General features: G+C 39.2%; 1 protein-coding gene across 7 annotated transcripts in view; it reads left to right on the forward strand.

Moving 5' to 3' along the window:
- The window catches only part of Dlgap1 (DLG associated protein 1), an 809,018-nt gene that overhangs the window by 383,844 nt on the left and 418,694 nt on the right, over positions 1 to 6,480 (forward strand). The window contains exon 1 of one of the 7 annotated variants that reach the window (XM_029531374.1): positions 462 to 521. The exons of the other annotated variants lie outside the window; for them this stretch is intronic. The gene's annotated coding sequence lies outside the window, so the exon portion shown is untranslated. Of the gene's footprint in view, positions 1 to 461; positions 522 to 6,480 lie in introns of those variants that run through there. 7 annotated transcript variants of the gene reach the window in all.

Genomic DNA, 6,480 nt, shown 5'->3' on the forward strand with positions numbered 1-6,480 from the left:
CAAAATACCCAAACAACCTTTGAGATTTCTACAAGTAGTTCTTTGACAAACACTGTTATGAATTTCTGACCAAGATCTTTGAAGAGGCCTCTTTAGATCCCTATTGAACAAGAGAGGACCCTGGCAAGGCAGAGTGTGTGCCCCAGGGGCACACACATACATGGGTTTTCATAAGTAGGTCACCATGGTTAAGTAAAATGTAATTTCACTGATGGTATGGCTACCAATGTTTTTGGTAGTTTGGCAGAAATGTATTTGGAGCATATATGATGGTTCCCACTTTGACTTTTGCTAAAAACCAAAGAACTAAATTTTGCATAGTTTTGTTTTGCAACCAGAAGATTTTATTCAACAAGTACAACAGAAAATAAGTTAATTGATGAATCCATTTATCACTGAGTATTGTACAGTGATTCCCCCCCCCATTTTCCCTAGGGACACATTCCTATATGCCAACAGATGCCTGAAGACAGAGAGTCTGCCACTGTGCATATGTTTTTCTCCTTTGCACACTACCTAAGGTAAAACTTAATTCTTAATTAGGCACAATATATTTACAATAGCATACAGTACTTGAATTTATTTAAAACTTATGGATTTTTAAGATTTATTTTCATTTATGTACCTATGTGTGATCATGTGTGCATGTCCATAAGATCAGGAGAGGGAGAGCATGCTGAACCTAACTTAAGTTCTCTGGAAAAATATCCAGTGCTTTTATTTGCCGAGCCATCTCACCAGCCTCCCTTAGAATTGTATTTTCTGGAATGTTCTAGTCAATATGTTTGGACCACAGTTGCCTGCAGGTATCTGAAAACAATAAAAATTAAGGTATATCAGAAGGACACTGTTGTGGCATCTCAGTCACACAGAAATTGAATGTCTGTCCAGGTTTAGTTACAGAGTGATGCATTATCCACTCATTCAAAACCTATAATTTTTCCTGATTCTACCACTAGGGACACACATGTTTTGTTTTGTTTTATTTTGTTTTGTTTTGTTTTGTTTTGTTTTGTTTTGTTTTTCCAGATTAAAAAAAAAAAATCACCACCAACTAAAAGTCTTTTCTTCATTCCAATATGAGGAGTAAAACAAGAAATAGTATAAAAATTGGTTTTAAGTAGAGAGTGTTAGAGGGCAGTATAGCAGAAGAAACTTGGAGCAAACCAATGAGAGAGAGGAGGTATGAAGGGAGGGCAGCACATTTAAATAGGACCTCACAGGAGAACCCTATCAAGAAGATGACAAATGAGGACAGCTCTGCCATAGAGAGAGAATAGAGACAGATCAATAGTGGGCTGGATGACAAGTACCAAGAACTCAGCCTTAGCAATATTCCTCGCCTACTAGAAAGAATGTTGACATTTGTTCAGTGATAACTAAGTCATTGAAAGCAGGTTAGCATCATATGGAGAGCAGGGACTGGTACGATGGTGATAGGGATGTAAGTTGCTGTTACCATTATCAAAAACATAAACACAGAACTGCTATAATCTACAACAATCCAACTGCATGACAAGTAACAAAAAAATTATCTCACTATTTCCAGGAAGTATCTTCACTTTCATATTTATTGCAACACAATAACCAAGGTGTGGAATTGAACAAAGTATCCATTAATAGATATACAAGTAAAATGTAATGTATCTTTCTCTCATGCACACACACACACACACACACACACATGTATACACTATTTGTTTATATGTTATATGATTTAAAAATTTGTATGGCCATATACTACCTTTGATTAACAGCAGTTTGTTGGTGAAATGAGGAATCGTGAGGTTTTCGATCCTTCATAGCAATTTGGTGTTTATTTCTAGTGTTTTCTCTGCTGCCACTTCACAGTTTACTAGGAAACAGGTTTTTTGTTTTGTTTTGTTTTGTTTTGTTTTGTTTTGTTTTTCACTCAGAAATGTTTTACCCCTTACATTTTCATTGGGGTAGATAGACTACTGTGATTGGCTTACAGAGGGCCATCTGGGAGAGATGCTGCCATCTCATGCTACTTAAGCAAAACCATCTTGAAGATACCACAAGAGAATGGCTTTTGTTTTTCTTTTTTAAGTATAGTTCCAAGAGAGAGAAATCAGATTCCAAGTTATTTACTACTCAGGGTCTCCTAGCTCTGCTAAGCTTGAAGGCAATCCACTTGGGTCTGCATCACCCAAGGGTTATTGTCTTACATTTTACTATTTCTAGGTTTTTGCATCCATGAACTTCTAAGTTGCACTCATATAAGTTATATTTTTATGCAGTGAGTGAATCTTATTATCATAACTTTATAGAACTTACTTTCTCCAATAAGGAAGAAACAGTGAGGGAACATAGTACTTTGTGTGGTCCATGCTCTGGATAGATGGGTTAAGTTCTTTATATTCTTTAATCTCACTACAGTCTACTCTAATTCCTTTTTTAAATGCAGAATCTGAAACTCTGGAACATTATGTAATTCATCATACACATGATGGTCCACAGCAAGGAACTTCAAAAGTTTATTTTCCAAGGAAGAATACTGACTTCCATCGTCTACCTCCAAATATTTTTCTTGACTTTTAAAATATATTTAATTGACTCTTTGAGAATTTCATAGAATGAATTTTGATTATATTCACTACCCACTCCTCACAGATGCACAGTCCTTTCCCTACGCCTCCTTGTTCTTAATAACCCATTGTGTCTCGCGCTACTCACATATTATATTTTTGTGATTATCTACTAGAGCTTAGTCAACCTAACATGGGCTACCCCCTTAGAGAAAACTGACACTTCTTCCCCCCCCCAAAAAAAAAGCCAGCATCTGCCAGTAACTCCTCAATTATGGGTGGAGGCTCATGAGCCCCTCCCTCTCAATGCTGTAGTTTGACTAGTTTGATCTTGTGCACTCTCATGGTTCATGAGTAGGTTGTATTCAGAATATACTGTCTTTGCACAGTCCCTCTTCACTTCTGGCTCTTACCCAGGGTGGGCCCATAGCCCTGGAAGAGGACACGGTACAGATGCCCCATTTGTGGACACGCTACTGAAATGTATCCTCTCTCTTTCATCATCTGTTTCTTTCTGCATTAACCAACTACACAAACAACCTTCTCATTAAGGTCTGAGAGCAGTACTAATGTATGGTAGATATAAAAATTTAGAAGAAAGTTTAATACTATGTCCATTCTAGCTACAGATTTTACTGCATCAGTTAAGATGGCCAAATCTTAGTATTCACAGCAGATTGGTTTTAGGACCCAAAGAGATACCAAAAATCTGTGGATACATATCTCTCTTCTGTGAAGTGCCATAGCATTTGCTTGCATGCAAAATCACCTCTAGATTATTTGTAATAGCATGCAATGTAAATGCTGTGTGAATGGGCATTGTATTGTGTTGTACAAAATAGGGAATAGCAAGAAAATTTATTCAGGTCTGTGCAGATGCAGGCTTTCTAAACATTTTATTCTGTGAGTGGTTTGTTCACAACCGTGAAATCTGCAAATATGACAGATTAAAATCAAAGCCGTGAAGAGTGCTGTGCTACCGTGGGGATGGGGTGATACAGGATCCAAAAAGATCCCTTTTCTGCACTTGCAGAGATAGATGGATTATTCAGGATAAGTCTCAAAAAAAAAAATTCCACCCATACAATTCCTATCTTAATGGCAGCGGGTACCCAGACGTCGGGAAGAAACAGAACTCTCAGGCTGACTCAAAACCAAACATTAATTAGTCGGGCGTGGTGGCACACGCCTTTAATCCTAGCACTTGGGAGGCAGAGGCAGGCGGATTTCTGAGTTCAAGGCCAGCTTGGTCTACAGAGTGAGTTCCAGGACAGCCAGGGCTACACAGAGAAACCCTGTCTCGAAAAACCAAAAAAAGCAAAAAAACAAAAAACTAAAACTAAAACCCAAGTCCGTGTTTTTAGATGTATTAAAACTAAGGTTAAGGAAATGGATTTTGATGTCCTCTTTCTGGCAAACAGTCCCCCCCATTCAGCTGACCCAAGAGCAGAAAGTCTGTGTACCGAGAAAACCATCAAGAGGAAAATGAGCGCGGCTGAGGGGTAGCTCTCTAAGGGTGTGGCAACCGCCTTGTCCGGAGAACCGGAAGTGATTGTTCTGACTCAGAGCTCTGTCTGGGGAACGACTGTTGACTAGAAAATTCTCATTCCCTTGCCTGCTCCCTTCCAGTATGTTTTTGACCTTACCTAACCTCCAAGTACTTCATAGCAAAGCGTTCTCAGGCTTAAGCGTTCTGCCCTGAATCCTTGAACAGGATGGACTGAATACTCACCGAATACTTAAGAAGGAGCAGAAGAGAGGAAACTCCTTATACTCTTACCATAGCACCTCTTGATTTCTCTGTCTTCAGAATGAATGCGTGGCTCAAAAAGGAGACGTTTATTGACATCCTTAGTCCCTTAATTGACCCCTAACATGGTTTCTCTACGGCATCTTGAAGTGCATTCGACTCAGCCTATCTAGCATGCGATTGTGTCTACACGTGTGAATGGCAGAGGTCAGAGCACTCGTCTTAAACGGCCTCTTCACTGTGTGTGAAGGGAGCCACCTCAGCAACCCCCAGAACCCGCCAGCATGTGTTCACATCAAGCTTTCCCTGCCATAAATAATATTTTGACATTTGGATTCAATTCCCTTAAGTAAAGCCAGATTCTGATTTAATTGCCCTATGACTACCTGTGTTTGGCAGTGTAAGAGATGAGACAGCTCTTATTATAGCAAGAAATTGTTTCAAATTAAAGTAACTATTTTCTAAAAATACTTGCAATAGATTTACTTGGCATTTTTAAAATGTCAGTTTGAAGAATCCCTTGGTGGTCATGTAAAATATTCAAGAAATGTCACATACATATATGGCTTGAATTATTTTCAAAATTTTGTAATTATCGACAGGAAAGGGAACATCAACTTGAGGGAGTAGAGATCAGTCCAGTTGTGCCATATACCTGTCATCCCAGCATTTGGGAGGTAGAGGTGGGAAACCGAGGGGTTCAAGGTCATCCTCCGACGGGGACGGTCGGATTTAGAGAGAGGGATGCTTGGGCGGGGTAAGGGTGTCACACAAAACTTCAACCTTGTTGGGTGTTGGTGGTGTTTTGCTTTGTTGTGTTGCTCAAAACGAGAATGTTGTGAACTAACAGTAGAATGGCAGAGTCTCTGTCTTCAGATCACAGAGACACACATCACTTGGTTGTGTCACCTCGGTCAGTCGCTCTTCCATGACATACCCCCACTGTCATTAGTGGAAGTGGTTGAGCTGGCAACTCTAATCTCACAGACTTTTCATGGATCGCATAACCTATGTAGGAAGCAAGGCTCTCACACTGACCTCGGATGGGGTCTCTCTCCCAGTAGGTTCAGATCCACTTTGTGATTGTCATGCTCCCTTTCTTTGTCTTGTTTCTGACTAAAGCCCTTGAATGTAGATCAGCTGGTCACTTAGTGCACAGAAAGCTCTTACGGGAGGCAGGGAGGCACCAAATATTTGTCTCAGCCAACCTCAAAAAATGTGGTTCCATCTATGCACTACCCATACCTGTACTTTTTGTCTACAAAAAGAAATTGAAAATAATAAGAAAAAAGTCTAAGTTTGACGTTACTACATTCCAATTTCAGCCAGTCAGGTATCCCCTAGAGGGTTCTGAGAGTCTTCCAACTCATGTTAAGGAAGGTGTGTGATTGAACCAGTGATGCCTACGGCCTTGTAGTTTTAAAAACCATTTGTGATTCTCAAGTTTTTAGGAGCATGTTTGATTCTAGAGAGATCAATTTAAAATAAAAAGGGAATTTTTTTAAATACAGGGAGATCATTTTCCTGGAGAAAAAATAATCTTGTTGATTTGTTTATGCCTGGCTCTTTCAAAACATGTTTTGAATTAGTTTTTGATGAGGGAGACATTAAAAATAAAGTTAGTGGTACTCTTGAAGTTAAAAATTAGTTCCAAAGAATAGAATAATACAATATGCTCCCTGATTTTCTGGTTCCATGTCAAATAGGGGTATAAATTTCCTAAACACCACAGGAGGAAGTAAAGGTAAATGGGCTTCAGGGTTTCAGGAAAACCTAAGGTTGCCCAATATTAAAGGATTTTGACAAAGAACTATATATGATCCAGCACAGGGGAAGGCCAGGGCCAAGTAGTGGGAGTGGGTGGGTAGGGGAGCAGGGGCGGGGGGGGGCGGGGTATAGGGAACTTTCGGGATAGCATTTGAAATGTAAATAAAGAAAATAATGATAAATTAATTAATTAATTTAAAAAAGAAACCTAAACAAAAAAAAAAGAAAAGAAAAGATGTTCTGTATGGCTTATATTCTGAAAGAAAATGAAGGAGAGAAGAGAAGGAGCTAGGAGAGCTTGCTCTTTCTTCTTCTTCTACTTGTCTCTACTTGTATGACCAGGTTGGTCATAGAAAGAAAAGCCCACTTAAATCTGAAGCAAACATGAAGATGTACTCAGATATAATATATATA

Source organism: Mus pahari, chromosome 18 (assembly GCF_900095145.1).
Source record: "Mus pahari chromosome 18, PAHARI_EIJ_v1.1, whole genome shotgun sequence".
Lineage (NCBI taxonomy): Eukaryota > Metazoa > Chordata > Mammalia > Rodentia > Muridae > Mus > Mus pahari.